The sequence below is a fragment of the Triturus cristatus genome, chromosome 11 (genome assembly GCF_964204655.1).
Source record: "Triturus cristatus chromosome 11, aTriCri1.1, whole genome shotgun sequence".
NCBI lineage: Eukaryota > Metazoa > Chordata > Amphibia > Caudata > Salamandridae > Triturus > Triturus cristatus.
This window is the reverse complement of record NC_140594.1, coordinates 588,541,543-588,562,104: the sequence shown is the minus strand read 5'-3', so window position 1 is coordinate 588,562,104 and position 20,562 is coordinate 588,541,543.

Here is a 20,562-nt window from a genome sequence, read left to right as displayed (position 1 = left end):
GCTGGAGTGGAGAAGCGGGGCAGCCACCGGATGCGGCCCAGTAAAATTGTTTAATATGTATATCGAAGGAGCGCTGTGCAGGTTGTGACAATGAGCCTCCTGGGGAAAATAACATTTATTTTAAAAGATAACTTAGAAACCCCCCATTCTATAAAATTAATGTGAAAGGTCCGTGCCTTCCCCTCAGCGCCAAAAGCAAAGTCCTGTGAATGGAAGATTCCCTCTAATATGATGTCACAAGGCACAGGTACATCCTGAGGAGAGGCATCCATCACAGCAGCGGGAGGAAGAGAGACAGCTGTTGTGCTGGGGAAGCATGTCGAGTATGATGGGATATTCTTTCAGGATCAACGCAAGATCTTTTTTGTGACCAGATCATTCGTTTTTTTCTCAAGAAATCGGATAATACCCTTGTCTTGCCGGCTCTCCTTGTTATTCTGAAGCACATGGTATCACCCACCAAGCAGTGATGACATGTTGAGAAGTCTTCATTGTGACGTGTCCTCGGTAGAAAAGGCCCGTAACCAGGTAGCCGCAGCATTGCACTCAAGGGCATTGGACGGAGAGGACCACTGCAGACGGCTGGAGCTGGAATGGTGAGAGGCTGAAGATGCAGGGACTGAGCAGGCTTAAAAAGAAAAGGGCAGGGGTGGGCAAGGTGAGAGAAAGAAAACCGAAATGAAAACCAAACTGAACTGAAAACTAAACATGTATCCAAACCAAAAACTAACTTGAAAGTGACTTCAAATTTCAATTTACCCTAATCATTCGTTTTTTCACCCCCATTCATTCACCTCCACTCTTGACCCCAATAGCCCCTCCAGCCCAATGCTTCCCTTTGCAACCTCATATTTCACGTTTCAAAATCCATCCCTTCCTGTCTCTTCTGGCCCATTTCTTGCCTTCTTTCCACTTTCGCCTGCTTCCCTTCCTTCTCCAACTCAACCCCTTTTCAGATCTTCCCTTCCCTACCTTCACCACATGTTCCTATTCTCCTCCTATTCGCCAACTCCTCTCCTACCAGGCAGCTGGACTATTTTATTCAAGGACACAGGGCGGGGAGGATCGCTGCTGGTGGGTGAAGCTGGGGACAGTTAGAGGCTGAAGATCGGCGAGCAGTTAAAATATCGAAAATAAAATATCTACCTACACTAATATCGAGTTGACAATATCGAAGGGACAGAATATCGAAGTCAATAATATCTATGGACAGAATATCGACCCTAAGGTAAGTATTTTTATATCGATGTTAGTAATATCGATATCAAATATATCGATGTTACTACTATTGATGTTACTAATATCGATATTTATATTATTGTTATGTATTTTATTATGTATTTAATATGCATGTGTTATATGTTTTTTGTTAAGTGTTCTACTGGTTTTAAAATATATTTATACAATTTTTATATGTTAATAATGGTTCTTTAAGTCAAGTTTGTATTTTAGTACCGTAGCGGGTTGTGGGTTTATAGGGGAATAGGGTGGGAAGTAATTTAATTATATGAAATTAATTATACATTTTTAGGAATTATAAATTAATTTTAATTAATTTTTGCGTTTAAGTTCTGTAGTGGGTTGTGGGTTTATAGGGGAATAGGGTGGAAAGTAATTTAATTGTAATTAAGGAATATTTTTTTTTTATTTATTGGTATTGATAATTATATTATTGTTAAATAAGTATTCATTGGTAATTCATTTTTATTAATTGGTAATTAGTTTTTATTAATTAATTGATAATTATGTTAAGTGTATTATTGGAGTGTGTTGTGCGTTTATAGGTGAATAGTGTTGGAAGTAATTGAAATCTAATTAAGTAATTATTAAATTTGTTGTTGGGTATTGATAATTAATTGGACATTAATTATTAATTGGTAAATATTTTAAATTATAATATTTTGGTTATGAAAAATAATTTATTGTTGATTAATCATTAACTGTTAATTAAATATGATTAAATATTATGTTTTGATATTTCTAATTAATATATTAATAAGTAATTATTAATTGGTAATTAATGTTTAATAATTATTATTTTGGGGTATGAAAAATATTTAATAGTTCAATATTTTTTAATTGGTAATTAATGTTTAATAATTATTATTTTTTGGTATAAAAAATTTAATTGTTCAATATTTTTTAATTGGTAATTACTTTTTAATAATTCATATGTTTTTGGTTATGAAAAATATTGTATTTAATATTTATTATTTGGTAATTCATATTTATTAATTATTATTTATTGGTATTTATTATTAATTTTTTGTTAACCCCTTCAGTGCGGCGCGGATTACCGCGCTGTGCTGAAGGGTTCGTGCGCGGGCGGGGCCATGACGGAGCGGTTCCGTCGTCCGCACAGCGCAACCGATGCGCATGACGGAACCGCTCCGTCATGCGCATCGATGTGGTTAATTAATTACTCATTGGTAGTTATGTTTGTAATAATTGTTTATTGGTATTTGTAAATAATTTTGAGTTATTTAATAATTAAATCACTAATTATTTTAAATAAATATTTTATTTATAAGTATGTTATTTTTTTACATTCTACGCTATCCAACACTTTCCCTACTGTTGCACTCTCTGGAGTTGGAATAGTAATTTTTATCCCTACGCTATCCAACACTTTCCGTACTGTTGCACTCTCTGGAGTTGGAATAGTAATTTTGACCCTTACGCTATCCAACACTTTCCCTACTGTTGCACTCTCTGGAGTTGGAATAGTAATTTTTACCCCTACGCTATCAAACACTTTCCCTACTGTTGCACTCTCTGGAGTTGGAATAGTAATTTTTACCCCTACGCTCTCCAACACATTCCCTACTGTTGCACTCTCTGGAGTGGGAATAGTCATTTTTTTCCCTACGCTATCCAACACTTTCTCTACTGTTGCACTCTCTGGAGTTGGAATAGTAATTTTTACCCCTATGCTATCCAACACTTTCCCTATTGTTGCACTGTCTGGAGTGGGAATTGTAATTGTTACCCCTATGCTATCCAACACTTTCCCTACTGTTGCACTCTCTGGAGTGGGAATAGTCATTTTTACCCCTACGCTATCCAACACTTTCCCTACATTTGCACTCTCTGGAGTGGCAATAGTAGTTTTTACCCCTACGTTATCCAACACTTTCCCTACTGTTGCACTCTCTGGAGTTGGAATAGTAATTTTTACCCCTACGCTATCCAACACTTTCCCTACTGTTGCACTCTCTGGAGTGGGAATAGTAATTTTTACCCCTACGCTATCCAACACTTTCTCTACTGTTGCACTCTCTGGAATTGGAATAGTAATTTTTACCCCTACGCTATCCAACACTTTCCCTATTGTTGCACTGTCTGGAGTGGGAATTGTAATTTTTACCCCTATGCTATCCAACACTTTCCCTACTGTTGCACTCTCTGGAGTTGGAATAGTCATTTTTACCCTTACGCTATCCAAAACTTTCCCTACTGTTGCACTCTTTGGAGTTGGAATAGTCATTTTTACCCCTACGGTATCCAACACTTTCCTTACTGTTGCACACCCTGGAGTGGGAATAGTAATTTATACCTCTACGTTATCCAACACTTTCCCTATTGTTACACTCCCTGGAGTGGAAATAGTCATTTTTAGCCCTACGCTATCCAACATTTTCCTTACTGTAGTATTTTTTGGAGCTGGAGTAGTAGTTTCATTGTCTGTGCTATTTAATATTGTTTGTAATATTTTAGCTAATGTAATATATAATTAATTTTAACAATATTCAAATTAAATGTAATTTTTTTAATTTGTTATATATAATTATTAAATTTTTATTCATGTTATTGTTTTATGTGTATGATGTATTTGTAATTTATAATAATTTTTAATAATTTATTAGTTATTAAAATAATTATTAAAACTGATTATTAAGTAAGTATATATATTATATATTATATGTCTATGTGTAATTAATGTTTTATTAAATTATACATATTAATTATTAATTCTAAACATTATAAAATATATTTATGTTTATTTTATTTATAAGTATTATTTGGTTTATTTTATAATTTTTTTAACAAAAAAAACCCCGATATTTTTAATAACGATATTTTTGACATCTATATTTTATTTTCGATATTTTTGTACTTACCATGTTGTAGATAGGATGTCGATATTCTTGACATCAATATTTTTGCTCCGATATTTTTGTAGGTCAATTTTTTGACCTTCAATATTTTGTCAGTGATCCCTGAAGTTCCAGGGTCTGAGCAGGCTCAAAAAAATAGGGGCCAGGGGTAGCGCCAAGGGGACAAGGCTGGTGAATGAAGGAAACAAAAACTGAACTAAAAACACAAACGGAACTGAAAACTGAAATTGAAAACAAACTGAAAACTCACTTGAAACTGACTTGAAATTCCATTTACCCTTAATTCTTAATTGCTTCACCCCAAGTTTTTTCACCATGTGCTTCCCTTTTGAGTCTTATATTTCACATTTTAAACCAATCGTTTGCTTTCTCTCTTTACCTATTTATTGCCTCCGTTCCACTTTCACCCACTTTCATTCTCCAGATGTATCCCTTCCCGATCTCTAATCCCCTTACCTTCCTTCACTACATGTTCCTTATCCTCCACTCTCCAATTTCTTTCTTCCCACTCTTTTAGTTTTTATTTTATATTGCGCGAACCAGACCCGAAAATATCAGGAATCAGAGCGCTTTACATGAGCATCAGTTTGTTCAGATGGACACATTCATTTTTGTTAGGCATGGGGAGATTAAGTGATTTGCCCAGAATCACAGGATGTTGAGCGTCGTTGTCCAGAATCAAACCCGCTTCCCCTGCTTCGAGTTTGACCGCTTTAGCCGTAAGTCTACATCCACTTCCCTCTTTTCACTTGACTTTGATTTTCTTCCCTCGCAGCCTTACCCCTACTCCCATCCCATTTCTGGCAGCCTTTTGATACCAAATCCATTCCTCTCTTCCCAACACATTGACAACCACATCCACCCCCAGCACTTCTATTACCTTCTCCACTCTTTTACTTAATTTTTCTTCACCTCCCCTTATATACCTCTTTAAACTTCCTTTTCTCATGCTTTCCTTCCTCCTTTCCTCCCTTTCCTCATTTCAACTTCATTTTCATCCACTTCCTTCTGCCATCCCATTCCTTCCAAACTCAGCCCTGCCTGTGCCACCTTCCCTGCAATATAATTTCTCTTCTCTTCTCTCCCCTTCCCTCCTCTTCCCTCCTCTCCCCTTCCCTCCTCTCCTCTCCTCTCCCCTCTCTTCCCTTCCCATCCCCTCTTCTCATCGCCTCTCCCCTGTTCTTGCCTTCCCTTCCTTTTTAATTTTCCCTATTCAACTATGCTTTCATACCCTTTCTTCACTTCCATTACCTTCCACCAGCCGCGGCCCGTGGAGGGAGTTCCGTGGGGCGGTAAGGCGGGGTGGGGGAGGGGCAGGGTGGGGGGTTCTAAAACCCAGAATATGGATAATTGCAGGTAAGTAAACAATTAAATAAATAAAACGAATTTCGTAGCGCGCGCTGCATCGCAATTCGTTTTATTTATTTAATTGTTTACTTACCTGCAATTATCCATATTCCGGTTTTTAGAACCCCCCACCCTGCCCCTCCCCCGCCCCGTCTTACTGCCCCACGGAACTCCTTCCACGGGCCACGGCTGTCTTCCACCTTCCTTCCAATTACTTTCCCCTTCCATATTTTTACTCTCCTTCCTTCCCTATTTTTCCTCTCTTCTTCCCTTTCCTGTCCTTCCCTTCTGGCCCATATCTTCTATCCTTTCGCCTTTGTCTCCCATTCCCTTCACTCCTTCCATATCTCTTCCTTTCACATGCATTCCTTCTCTTCCCTTCCCCTTCCATATCTCTTCTATTCTCTCCACTTCACTTCCCTCCCCTTTCCTTCATTCTCCTTCCCTTCCCTTTCCTTCCCTTCCACTCTGTTATCTTGCTTACTTCCCTCCCTTCCGCTTCTAATCCCTATTTCTCCTCTCCCATCCCATTACTTTCCTTTCCCTCCGCCTGTATCCTTCCCTCCTGTCCCTCTTCTTCCCTACCTCCTCTCTTTCCCCCTCCTCTTCATTTTCCATCTCAACTCTTAATCCCCTTCTCCTATTACATACCCTTCCCATATCAGTCGAATGCCTAGCTCTCCCCTCTCCTCTCCTTCACTCTATCTATCTCCTCCCCATCACTCCTTTCCCCTTCCTACCTCTAGGTATTTCTTCTATCCTCTACCCCTTTTATAACTTCCATTCCCTCACTATTCCTTCCCTATCCTTTCCATTTCCCATCTCTTCTCTCCCCTTCAATTCTATTCCCTTCCCTTCCCTGTCTCTCCTCTCCTCTGCCTTTCCCACCACACCCCTCCACTTCCCATTTCTTCCCTCCCCACCTCTTTCCTATCTTCCTACACTATTTATTCCTATTCTTTCCTTTATCCCCCTTTCTTTCCCTTTCTAACCTATTCCATTACCTTCCATTTTATCTCGCCTCCCTCTCACTACCCTTTCTTCCCTCCCCTCCCCCACCCCTTTCGTTCCCTTCCCCCTTCTCCCTTTCCCATTCTCATACTATTCCCTATCTCCATTCCCTTCTCTCCTCCCCTCCTCTTCCCTATCTTCCTTCATTCATTCTTTTCCCTTGTCATCTATTATCTCCCCTTTTCTCCCTTCCCTTCCAAACCTGTTCTTTCCCTTCCCTCCAGCTTCACCCTCTCTTCATATTTCCTATCTTTACCTCCTGTGCCCATCAGTTCCCCTCTCCTCTCTCTTGACATTCTCTGCCCTTCTCTACACTTGCCAAACCCCTTCACCTTCCTTTCTGTTCCCTAATCCTATCCGCTCCCCTCCTACCCTACCTTGCCCCATCCCCTATTTCTTCTCTCCTTTCTTCTCCTTCGGTTCCTTTCCTTTCCCTCCCCATCCTTCTTCCTTCCTTTAATCATTCCCCACATCTACTTTCCCCTTTCCTCTTTCCTCCCCTTTCCTTATCCTCTTTCCTCCCCTCCCATTCACCTTCCCTTCATCTTCCCCTCCCTTCCTCTTACCTGTATTGACCTTCCCAGCCCTTCGCTTCCTCTCTCTTCTCCTTTGACATTGCCTGCCCTTCCAATTCTCTTCTCTTCTCTTTCATTCCTTTCCAATCTCTTCCCTTCCATTTCCCTTCTCTATCTATCCTCTTCTCTGCATTTACCAACTCCCTCCCCTTCCCTTCTCTTCCCTCTCCGTCTGTCCCCTTCCCTTTCCTTCCTTCCTACCCTATTTCTTCTATTCTTTCCTCTTTCCCTCCTCTCCAAAGGCATACAGTGCACACTCCTAATTTGTACGGCTTGAAAAGATTTTTAAAAAGTGCTATTCGCGTATTGTCCCTCATCTAGGGGTGCAAGAAGGGCACTGAACTCAACAGGCTGAATATTGATGCACATTTGTATTCTCTCATTTAATTTTTCATTTTTTTTTTCCCCTTTATTAATGCACTTAGCGTGGAGAGGGTAAAGTGCAGAAAGGGCAAGTTCGGTTACAGTAGTGCGAGACTTGTTTGTGAATTTTGGTTATGGGTCATTTTCAGGTAGGCACCGAACACCGTGTTATTATGCCACCTTATTGCCAACTTAGATATCAATGTTTGCAAACATTGTAGACAGAACAATCCTTCACATGCTCCAGTGAAGTCTTGAAAGTTTGCCATCGGCACCTCAGACCAGTGACTGACGTACCAGGTGCAATTTTCACATTATACCAACAAGCAGAACATGTGTTTCTATAATCACGATTTAATCAGGCGCCGCCCGTGCAGGTAAGAGCTGTGAGGGTGAATTTCGACAGACAACCATGAGGGAAAATGAATTATTTATTTAATTTTCCCCGTGAACGTCTGATGTAATACACCCCCCTCCACCCTCCCCCCTCCAAAATCTCCCCACCAACTTGGCCCCACGGCCTCGCCACTTTTACCTGCACCGGCCACAAAGTATGTCTGCATCAATTCGTCTAAAAGTCGCGCCCATGTAGGCTTCTGTGGTAGCCCCCGTGGTAGCCCCCATGGCAGCGCATGGTGGCTACACTGCACGGGCACAGCTGCCTTACAGGACCCCTCAAGCACATGAGGGTAGAGATTTAAGTGACGGAAAGGGGCGGGGCCTGTTGTCCCTTTTCAGCTCTATAATCATGCTTCATGGGATGGAATGACCTAGAAAAGGTGGGAGGGGAAGGATGCAATACTCATTATTGCAGGCAAGACGCTGAAGGGGCTCTGTGAAAGGGCACGTTAATGACAGAGCGCGTGGCCTCCACCCCCGCAAGGCACATTACACAGCGCACTTAGAAGATGTGCGCACGTAGGTCTGTTGGGAAGTGAATGAGGGGGATGCGCGCTTATTGTCTTACAAAAGTCCACACATATTATTTGAGGTGTTAATCTTGTTTCCAGTGGAGATTAGCGGTTAATGGCAAACTCGTGGCGCAGTATAATATTCTCTCGTGTGGCGTGAACAACGCGCCTCAGTCCTGCTCTCCGCCCCTCAAGATATTAAAACACAGTTATTTTATATTATATTGCAAGGCACTTATAAAGTTCCCTCTTCCATTTACATGGCCTCTTCCCACTGATGTTTGCCTCGTTTTGAAAATGGTTAGCTCCTAGCTACAGCTTTCCTTATAATGTTGAAAATGGAAACATAGAAGTGCTCACTGTCCCAAAGTACCTGTGTCCTGCAGAGTGTCTGTACTCCACACTGAGAAGTATTAATTCTCCCTTTCAAATTAAAGAAGTTTAGGGACTCAAGGACATATTTATCAAGGTTTTGCGTCGCCCATGGTCTGCGATGCAAACGGGTGCAAGGGCAGTGCAGAATCTGAGTGAGATTTACAAAGTCAAGCAAGGCCGCCTTGTGGGCCCCGGCGTGGTTTGATAAATCTACAGAACGCATTGATCAATCTACAGAACGCAACACAGCAAAAGTCGCTGCCTGGCGATACTCTGCCCCAAGGAGTTGTTCCATGGGTGGAGCGTGGATGTTCTCACGCATCCACCCATGGATTTTGGCACATTCCCAGATGTACCATTAGTGGTAGACCTGGGAATGCGTCAACATGCTACGCCTCCCCAGGTGAGACGTAACAAGGAGAAATATCTTTATTTCTCCTCGTTTTTTTCTTCTGAGTGTGCTGAATTCTGCAGCACACATAGAAAGAGGAAAATGCCCCTCAGGATTGTTTTTGTGCAGGAAAGTATCCCTTCCTGCATGAAAACAATCCTGCCTACAATGCAGGCACCCTTGCAACATGACACAAGGATACCTGTGTTGGTGTTAGGCAGCCAAAAGTGCTCCAGTGCCAGGAATGTGCTGCATAATGTTAAATACGGTGCATTCCTGCCCTATCACGCAGCACAGTGCAGCAAGGTGGCTTGTTGCGTTCTGCTGCGTTATTGATGAATATGCCCCTGAGTGCCTAACAATACCTGCACATTAAATCATTGTTTATAGTACAAACACAAAAGGGGGTTTGGGATGTGCAACACGTGAAACACTGTTGTATGAATGAAAGCTGGGTTGTGTTCAGCAGGTGTTTTTGGTTGCGCCTTACGGTTGTCCTCTGCCCCCCAATGCTTCTGTGTTCAATGGGTCACGTGCTCTGTAGTTGAAGTCCTTAAGATACCGTCCATAGAAGGTTGGTTCCTTGAAGAGGTGCAACTAGAGCCATATTTCAGGTGGGGGCTACTAAAAATTTCGGGGTGGCTGATTCTTCCAGCAACATGCAGAGTGGAGATGCAGGGGCTTTAAGAAGGGGTGAAAAACAGCAAAGTGTTGTTAACAAGTAAATGGTCTTTTAAAGACTTGTGAAGTTCTCGGGTGAAGCTGCAAGAAGACAGACGCCAGCCCACAGCAGCTCAAAAACTGTGTGTGTGTGCCTGGGAAGCTGTCTCAGCCGGGCTGACACATACGACGGGAGGGGATGAAACCCTTTGAGCCCAATGGGCGTTGCGCATCTGGGTCCTTGCCCTGGTGATGGTCTCAAACACGGCGGGCAACTAAGAGTCCGACACATCAACTTCAAGGAGCTGTTTTAAAAGTAGAATTTTGTCCATGAGGAACCTGCTGAAAAGAAGTTAGTTGCATTGTTACATAGGCCCTCCTACTATGTATGTATGGATACACAGTAGTTTTAACCCCTTCCCTGCTCATGACGGAACCACTCCGTCATGAGCCACGGGTGCCGTGTGCTCATGACGGAGTGGTTCCGTCATGCTGCGGCTGTTGGCGGCCGCTCCGCCCACGCGGCGCTAATTCCCCGCCTGTGCGGGCGATTAGCGCCGTGGGCGGAGTCATGACGGAACCCCTCCGTCATGAGCACAGCTCAACCGTGACTCATGACGGAGGGGTTCCGTCATGAGCACGGCGCCACCGCAGTGCCCCCAAACCCCCCCCCCCCCCAGCGCCGTGGCGGAATTCCCGCCGCGGCGAAGGGGTTAAACATGCAACTATTTAGTTTGTATGTCTATGAATGACGTTTATTATGGTGTGCATTCACGTTATTAGCACCCCATTGACCTTGGATTATTCTTTTCTTAATTACTTGAATTAATAATATGTTTACTAATATTGCTGCAATATATGTATCCCAAATCTTTTTTTGTTAAAAAAATACTTTTATATCAAAATTGCGACTATGGAGTCAAAACATTGGGTTATTTCATAAATTGATTTTATATTAATTCTCATAGGAAAGGTATCTGTTATTTGAAGTGGTTTTTAATCTTGCTATATCATAGAAGTTATGATTTAAATAATGTGTTTTGTGAAGATGTGTTGTGTTCGGATGTGATGTGGTATTTAAGTTGTGCTGCTGGGAGGATGGTTATTTATAGTATGGGTGTGCTGTATTGTCAGTTGTCGCTGTGGTAAAGTTAGGTGTGGGTACCACATAATGTTAAATGATGTAGCACATAGTCATGTGGGATGTGATGTGGTGCATTATATTAGGATGTAAAGTGTCATGATAAAGTGTTGCATGATGTGATGCGGTAATAAGTTGTGATGCGTTTTTGTATAGCACAGCGATCATCAATCGCTCGGCATCTTGCCATTTTAGGTTCATGAGACCAACTGAGGTCTATAATTAATCATTTGATCCAGTGGATAGAGTACCTGGTGGAGCTCATCTGATCTTGCATGTCACAGGTGAATGTGGCTCATTTGGTTTGCTGGTGAAGGGTTTTCTTTAAGGTTGAGCTCAGCACGGAGGGAATGAACAGGAGCAGATCCACAAGGCAATTAATCATAGGCCCTAAGACTTTGTAAATCTTTCTTATATAGTCACTGAAGTTAGACTACATAGGGGCCTCAGCACTGGGTTGATTGGGTTTACATTAGGAGATGCAATTTTGTTTCAAAGAAAAGTATTTTTTAGTGAAATGCTGGTTTAAATTCTTCATGAAGACATCAAAGGAGGGCTTAGTGCATATCTCTGGAGAAACTGAGTTCCATATTCCTGGGGCACTGTCAGAGAGTGATCAGGAAAAGCACCCTTGCCTTCAATTCAATCCTGCTTTTGTTTCAATGTCAAAAAAGGTTGCAATGCAAGGGTACTGCCATTAAAGTCATTCTTTAGTTTCTATGATGTAGAAAGAAAATAATGAAGGCATTGTGTCTTGTATAGTTGAGTGAACAGAAAAAGTTCTTACCTTTGCAAACAACAGGTTCATGGGAATTCCATGATATTTTCTGCCGAGGGTAACCTCAGAAACAGAGATATAAGGTCTTCCTGGTGGTGGATGGGGGACAGTGTGACAGTACTTCCCCCTACAAAGTGCCCAAGGCAAATGAAAGGTACAGGATTTGAATGTGGCATGATGTGGTATGAATGAGTGTGGCAGGTCCCAGAAGTATCACTTTCAGCCATATGCCATCCAGTCAGCAAGAAACCAAAGTGACCAAGTGACTAACATGCTTTAAATCAAGGATGCAATGGCCCCCTATCTCAGGGGACACATTCGGCGAGACAGAAGGTGCATCCTATTGGACACAGGAGCTGGATTCAGTAGAGTAATGTGAAATACCTCTTGGAGCTTATTGCTGGGTTGCAAGTGCATCAATTAGGCTACATTATTGATTTTTAGGTCGAGCCTAGAGCAGCGCGCCTGCGCTGCCTGCTCGACTTTTAGTAATGGGCTTTAGAAAGCTCACCACACGCTTGTGCGTGTGGTGATTTTTTCTCCCAGGCTATTGGGCTTTGCGTGCGTCTTTCTAAGAAAGACAGCAGGCAATTGGGCAAAGGCGGGTGCATGGCCCTCCTTTGCTCCACCCATGGTCTATTGCTTGCGCTTACCCGCACAGGCCACATCTGTTTTCAATTATCGTGCCGTGCGATTATTGAAAACAGATCGCTCACTGTGGCACATGCGCGCGCACCACTCGCGTGCTTGTCTAGTAAGTTGTCCGTCAGTCTTGTCTCTCAGAATACTTTCATGAGAATGTATTACTGCACATGAAACCACCAAGGCATTATTTAGCCGTGTATCCTTTCTATGACCGATGCTTGGTGTCCATACATATTTTCCAGTATTTCTTTCAATCCGTTTGCGGGTTTTTTCGGCCATAGTGTCAGCATGGAGATCAGTGTTATTGAGTACTTTATGAACGGGAGTTACTTTGCAGTTGTGTTCAACCTTTCCTTCTGTTACCACTATGCACTGGGTGCTAATATCACGTGCTGCTTCGATTCGAAACTGTGACATGCATGACTGACCGACACAATCACACCTGACCACCTTCCCACATTGTCCTTATGAAACGCCATTATGCTGCATGTTAACATTATAAAAGCAAAAAAAGTGTGAAATTGATGTAGCATGCGTAATACTAGCTCTTGGGTGCTGTCACTCACTAATTTTGTAGGTGACCGTTTAATCCATATGTAAAGGTTAGGCGTAGTCAATAAGGCTTGCCCTTTTGAGGTTTCCTTTTCTAGCGCCATTCAGAAATCTTAACAGGGGCGCAGCTAGACCCGAACTTCGGAGGGGGGACACTAACACTTCCTCCAAAAGGGCAGGACCAGCATGTCCCCGCCCTCTGCCAGCGCACTAACCGCCCACGAGGGACGGTGCACAGGAAGGTCTCTACCTGCTACCTGACCCTTAAAAACCATCTTTCAAAATAAGTGAACTGTACCAGAAACAATATTAAATCAGCATACAATGTAGAAATCACAGCGTATGCAAAAGGGATTTAGAAATGTCGTTTTCGCTTTAAAGTTCTTGTTGCGAGTTTTGCTAAACATATTACATGGTCGCAAGCACAAGAGCAGGCCTTCCAGCCGCAATCCCCAGGAGGTTATGCCTGCACCGTTTCCGGTAAGAGCTCTTGTGGGCGGTAAAGCAAGTCTTGCGCATGATAGGTTCGAAGATCCGGGCAAGTCCAGTGAATGTCCCTCATCCTGGGAACATCTTCTCCAACCCCCTCCTGCCCCGGAGCCGATGACATGCCTGGCATTCAGCACACTGGCCCAGCACCAGACTGTGATGTCTGCAGCACTGCAGGCACCGGCAACATCAAGGGGGGGGTTCACTTCACTCCTCCCCCGCCCCCCAGCCCGTTGGGCTCCCAGTCTCTGCTTCATTTATAAAGTGCGAGTTTCCTCCAGTCCGGGTCACAGAACACACATCCGTTGGAGTGCGCTCTTTACTCCGCTCTTCTAGGTGTGTAATACGTGTGCAGCAGACACACACCACAGGTCTTTGGAGATACCCCCTCATCTCCACCAAGGCTGCTGTCAGCACTGTCTTGGGCTCATTCATAAAAGAGTTTGCCTCAAAGCACCGCTCGCGTACATTATTCCTCCTCGATCTAGCGCTGCCCACCCTCTGCCCTGTCACCCGTGCCGGCAATGCAGGGATCTCACACGCGCAACCACGCGGCATCCGCTGCGACACTCTCAGAAACATACAACCTGGCCTCTGTCTGAGCGGGGCATATTTTTAGGAGCTGCCAGCCCTTTACTGCCCTTCATTACATCTGCCAATAAGCTAGTTCAGCGGGTTGAGCACCTGCTGCAATGCAAACAGCAAACAATAACCATGTTTGGGCTTTATTCAGGGTTAATGTAATTCTCATTGTGATATTTTCCGGCCAGCCACGAGCTGCGAAAGCCTTAACCTGACTTGAAAGCATGTCTTCTCCGGTTAATGACTTCGCTCTGTGCTAAATAAGATTTGAGACCTCTGGAGTCGTTTTCTTCGTCTCTTCGGAACAGTTATTTTGTAGTTATCTAGGCTGCTGACTCCAAACTTGACCTTATCGGAGCATGTGATCGCCTTATCTTTACAAGAACTCTGCACGGACTGTAACAGCAAGATAGGAAACTGAGTCACGCCTGGGGTGGGGGCAGGGCTTCGGACCTACAGCAGCCAGTAACATGTGACACAAAAAATTACAAAAAAAACCAACATACTGTAAATAGCTAACACTCATATAAGGTCCCAAAGGCGAGACCTATTGGCTATGCCAATGCTTGTTTTTTGTTGAGTTTTTTATAGCGCGAACTTGACCGAAGGTATCAGTGCGCTTTACATTAGCACCAGTTGCATTACGGACGAACACATGACCTAACTCTGAAAAATGGACCTCTGAACCAAACAGTAATGTGTTCTTTACTTTCAACTTGATTCTTTTGTTGGACAACTAGTCTTTTTCATCTACCAGCTGTGGTGCCAAGTCCATCTATAATTGAGAATCTGTCAACTGCTTGGATATGCTTTGGCCTTGAGCAAACGTGTATTGCCCAATTCTAGTGCTCTCCATGTGGTCTAATGCCTTTCCGGCAGTAAAGCATTTGCTGAAGCAGAACCATCATCTAATGGAATGGCTGCAAGATTTACCCCGCAGTAGCAATCGAAAGGTAAGACCAGTGGTCAGAGTGGGGGGGAACGGCAGGGCACGGCGTGCCCCTACTTCTTCACTTTCAGGGATTCCGTTCCCCTACTTTTTTATTTTGAAAATGCGTCCCGGGACGCAAGAAATCACCATCGCCTATAAATAAAACTCGGCATTCCTGGCGTTCGAGGACGGGCGGCAGAGAAGTAACAGGGCTCTGTCTTTTCCTTCTTACCCAGAGAAGAAAATACAGTGTCCACTTCTGCTCTGTCGCTTCAGTTCCCCCCCCCCCCCCAATTCTTTCCTTCTTCCCTCTCTTTCTGTCTAGCAGTTCTTCTCTTACAGAAAACCGAGATTTCAAGACGGGGTTTTCACACTCTTTCCTCTCCTTTCTTTTATTTGCTCTCCTGTGAAATGGATCCAAAAAAGAAAATCATTTTTGCTGGTAATGTCGTATTTTAATTCCAGAGTGCAGCATCTGGAATAAAAGGTTTAAAATAGTAAAAATAACTAAATAAAGTAAGACAGAGTGGTAGCAAACTGACCAGATTGATTTTTTTCACACCCAAACACATTAGCGCCACTTTTACAGAGTTTGCCAGTGAAGCGCTATTTTTTTTTTCTTGTCTTTGTTTTCTCTGGGCTTGCAACTAGTGCACCGGTCCTGGAGGTACTGCAAAGTGTGGATTGGAAAACAAAATGTGTACTGCGGCTCTGCGTCCAGGGATGTGGTCTTTTTACCATGCTGCTTACCTTTTGTAAGGATATAAGCAATGGACATTGAAATGGGTCCATTCAGGGCCCTGTAGTCATGTCCTTAACTTTTCAGGCAAAAGCACTCACTGATTTCAGAATAGTGAGTGTAAACGCATTAAGGTAACCATGTTGTTCCTGCTTACATTTCACATGGTTTGCTAAATTTTACATTCCATATGAGGGTTTGCTTTTTCCAGGATGTTGTTACTTTTTTTTGTAGGCCGCATATTGCTCTTGTCTAGTGCGTCATTTAAATTGAGCCGCATCCAGGTGTTTATAGCCGGCAGCAATTGGGTTGTAGTTGAAGGCAGTGTGAGCTTTTCTCAGTGGGGAAGTATGGTGTTCAGCGGGGAGAGGATGTGGCACTATGGCCAGAGCTACTGAATTTGTAACTGGGGAACCAGGTTCAGCCTTAATAACCAGTCCAACAGACCACTCTCCTGAGGGAGCACATTCATATGCTAGACCCTAGAAGGCTGCGCAAGACCTTAGAAGCCCTAGTGTCTTAGCACCAGAAGGTGAACCCTAGCAGTGGCAAGTGTGGGTTAACCTTCAAGGTTTGTCCATCACAATCCATACTGAAGTTCACCTCCAGTCTTGCAGACAGGCCTATGAGGCAGCACACCCTAGAGCGACAGTGACTCTGTCACTGAGGTCACAGGACACTTGAGAAGGGCCAGCTCTAGGGCAGTACAACTGGTGTGACCGCACCGGGTGCTGACTTTGGGTGGAGGCATTATGTTTGCAAGTATATTAAGGTTTTAAAAGCGCTTGCTGCCTCTTTCCTGGCCTCCAGCAATTTTCGGCAACAATAAAAATGTCATGATGACTCTGGTGTTTAATGTTCTTCCTAGAGAGAGATCATTTTGTCTAGTGGAAGTTTTGATTTATGGAAAGGTAGCTCAGAGGGTTAATGTGCCTGCTGCAAAGAACAAGTACCATACATATTGTGAGAAGTTGGCCTGGTATATGCTGTCCACTAGTTATAGTGGGCACCTTGTACCAGTCCAAACAACCCTTATTGATGATAGGTTTAAAGACAACCTTTATTGAAAGCTATCCTAGTGGTAGCTATGGAGAGCAGCGTTCAGGCTAAGTCTTGAAGGAGTGTAAAGCAGCTTGGTTTACCAGATTATAACCTCTTGAATTACTAAATGAAAGGAGATCCACACAAGGTATATATAAAATATATGTATTTATTTCTAAACGCTCACTACTAATCTCTTTATGAGATTAGAGTCCAAGATACACAATAATACAGTTCTAAAACGACAGTAAATAGCACAATATACAATGGGCCCTAGGGGCGGACCAAACCATATATTAAGAAAGTGGTATAAGAACCACAACTTGACTAGACATAGTGCCTAAAGCACGTAGAATCCCTGGTACCCCAAGGAACCACCCAAGGTAGTGACACAGGAGACCCACGGGGGATGCGTGCAGTGTGAGAACACAGGCGCGAGACCCGTACTATTTCATGGGAAAGTCGCGGTTGGTATTTTAGAAGTTAAGGACACTTAGGAGAGGACTTTGAGCAAACCCCTTTAGACTTAGGGGGTTCTAGGGCCAGCACCCACGGGACCACCGGAGTACTCGAGTTACCTCACCCAGGGAAGCCGGGTGCATAGGTGTCAAATGGTGTCGGGGATCGTCGTTGATTTCAATAGCGATCTGCTGCAGAGTGCTGCTGCCGGGAAGGAGGAAAGTGTCCGGTGTGATCCAAGACTGGATCGAAGATCAGAGAACCTGAAAGCAGAGGGGACAGATTCTGGGTCACTTGCCAGTGACCAGGGGCACGGTAGACGAAAGCCCACCAATGTTGGGTGATTTAGGTGCAAAGAGGTGAAGCTTGACTCTGCAGCCACGAGGACCAGGAGGCGTTGATGACAACCAGAAGCTGGATTTGAGCTGTCCCACGAAGGATGTCGAGTGCTGCGGTGTTGGTGCTCATATTGAACACAACAAGCCTTGGCAACAGCAACCAATGCAGGAAGAGAAAAGATGCTTCGGTGCGGACCAGCAAGTTCCTGGGGACTCCCCAAGCAATGGAGAGACAGGGCACGTCTACAGCAATCAGGTAAGCCTAATTAGAGGTAAAGTTGCCTTCACAGTGACCCACCAGTCGACAGACTAGGGATCGCGAAGAGACCTCAAGAGGAAACACAAAGGGCCAGCTCACGGAACACTTGTGGAGTGTAGACAGGCAATCTTCAGTGCAAATGCTGCTCGGGGTCAGGGCTATAAGTAATCCAAAGCTCAGCTGCAGGAGTTGTTGGAAATCTGATGCTTCTGCAAAGTGACATGGTGTCCAGGGGTTCGATTTGCATGGTCGCCATGAGGGATACGGGCCTCAGACTTGCTGTGGGCACTGATCGACCTCTAAGACCATGGAAACCCACCTCTTGTGTTGCAAAATTCTTCGGAGGCTGGCGGGAGCTTTGGAGCTCCAAACCGGTCAGATGTGTCTTTGGTGCCTGCCTTGCAGGGGAGTAACTCCTTTACTCCAAAGGAGATTCTTCACTCCTCTAGTTCAATGTAGATCATTGAAGTTCCAGGATTCAGTATCAGAGTTTCGTCCAGGTGTAATCTAAAGTCCTGTAGCCAGGGGTTCCTTTCTTATACCCAAGGAAGGGGTGGGACAAACTCTAGGGACCCACCTATGGGAGGGTCAGGAAAGAGGGGGGGGCTACACCCATTTCCTTTGTCCAGTTTCATGCCAGAGCAGGGGCTGGCAGCCCCTGCAACCGGTTTGAGCTGGACTATGCACAGGGACACCAAATAAGCCCCCAGTGCTGAACTTCAAAGCACTCTTGGAGTGCACCCACCCAGCCCCAATACACTAAAGCCTTTCTGGGAGGTGGTGACACCTCCCTGTGACAGGAAACCTATTGTCCAGGCCTCCCCTGCCGGAGTTTCGTCCAGCAGCAAGAGGGCAGACTCGTGTCTGTGGCTGGCAGCATCCATTTTGTGATGCCAGGGCTCTGTTAGCTGGTACCAGGTATACCGGTGCTGTCATGTCTCTCCCTCTAGAAGGTTGGGATCATACTCCCACACCAGTTACTGGTGTGGGGGTATGATTCCAAAGTGTTTGACACCAAATACGACATGTTTCCGTGCAGCCATCCCAAAGTTAGCATTTACCGTTTGGTTATAATGCACTTAAGAGTGTATGGTCTGGCTGCATCACAAACAACTCCAGAATAAAGGTTCTGAAGGCTGCAGAGGGGCTCTGCTCATGCATTGGCACCCTCTCACATAAAACCCAGCACCCTGCCTTCAGGATTGGTAAGGCCTGCCATAGGGGTGACTGATAGGTTTATATGTGCAGTGATATGGAGAGATATAGTGAAGCTATATCTCAGTAAGGGGTGCATGCACCACCTTACCCAGGCTGCAGTAGCGGACCTGTGGTGTCATTTTTGAAGGCTTCCCAGGGGTGGCACAATACATGCTGCAGCCCCTGGTAGGCCTCCGGGGTACCTATGCCCTTGGTACATAGTATACCATATACTAGGGACTTATAAGGGTACCCCAGAATCCAATCTGGAGTGTACCTATAGTACTTGTAATCAATTTAAGGGAGAAAGCAGACAGGCTGGGGTCCTGAATAGCAGGATCCCAGCCAGACTAAGTCGAATACCAGCAAAACACCAGGAAAAAAGTGCAGGCAACCATGCAGTCAGATTCCACCTTCCTACACAGATCACAAAGTGCACATAATGTAAATAGGTCAGTGGGCTACTGCTTTTGTCAGAGAGATACTTTTGTTACTTGCAGTTTATAAGTTAAAATCCTAACATACAACAGTGAGCTATTAACTTTCATCTAAGAGCTGCATACAAACTGCAAGGTATAAATTAGAGCGTTATTTTTCCCCCCCAGTCTTTGATTGTCCTAATGTTGCCAAAAGTGTTCTTTTGGACAGAAATCAATTCTGATTATTAAAGAGAACCCCCAACCATGGTATTACGTTTTAAAATTCTGAGTTTATGTTTCTCCGGACCAATCACTATTAATCTATACGGCCTACTAGTATGGTTGTCATGTGACTCCTACACCTTGTAATCCTTAGTCTTGTGTAACATTTTCTATCCAGTGATTTACACACATATTGATTGTCTCTGAGTAATGTGTGTGATGTAAAGTGCTCTGACACCCTACACTGGTATGAGTGGCGCTGTAAATCAAATTAAATGCATCTGAGAGAGAGTGTGGTTATGGAGAGTTGAGGGGCACTGTTAAAGGGTGATAGTGAGGGAATCCATGGCAGAGGTAGTCATTGGGGGGCACTAACAAACATTAATGCACAGGGCACCACCAGTGCTAAGACCGGCCCTGCCCTTGAGGCCAGTCTGGCTCACCCATAGGAAGCTCCATTGGCCTTGTTTCAGAAGTAGTAGCTGCAACTCACCAGGGATTGGCAATGCAGAATTTGCACGCACTCCAAACTAAGTTCACAAACTTCACAGTCTCTCTGCTTCATTCACAAGCACTTTTAACATGTGCTGTTTGCTGTGGGGCCACTGGAATAAAATATGCAGCAAAGGAGGACAAAATTATGCCACAGTGTTGACTAAATTATGCATTTAAAAAAAGGCTGCAGCGTAATGCTGTATATTTTCTGATATTTTATTATTTTGACTTGTGTACACATGCTAACAGTCTCTGGAAAGATTTTGCCTCATTAGTACCAGTGTAACATACAAATGCAGCAGTGAGAAAGGTGATCAGTCAACCTTTGCAATAAGCCATCCACGCCGCAGCAAAACAAGTCACATTTTTTATTAACTTTTGATACGTTTGAGATATAAACAATTTATTAGTTTAAATGGTCAGATCATGCAGCAGATCTTGCATTATGAGGCAAATATGGCAGAGCCATAATTATATAGAAAACATTTGCAAACTAGGATATTTTGCTATTCATGTTTGAACTG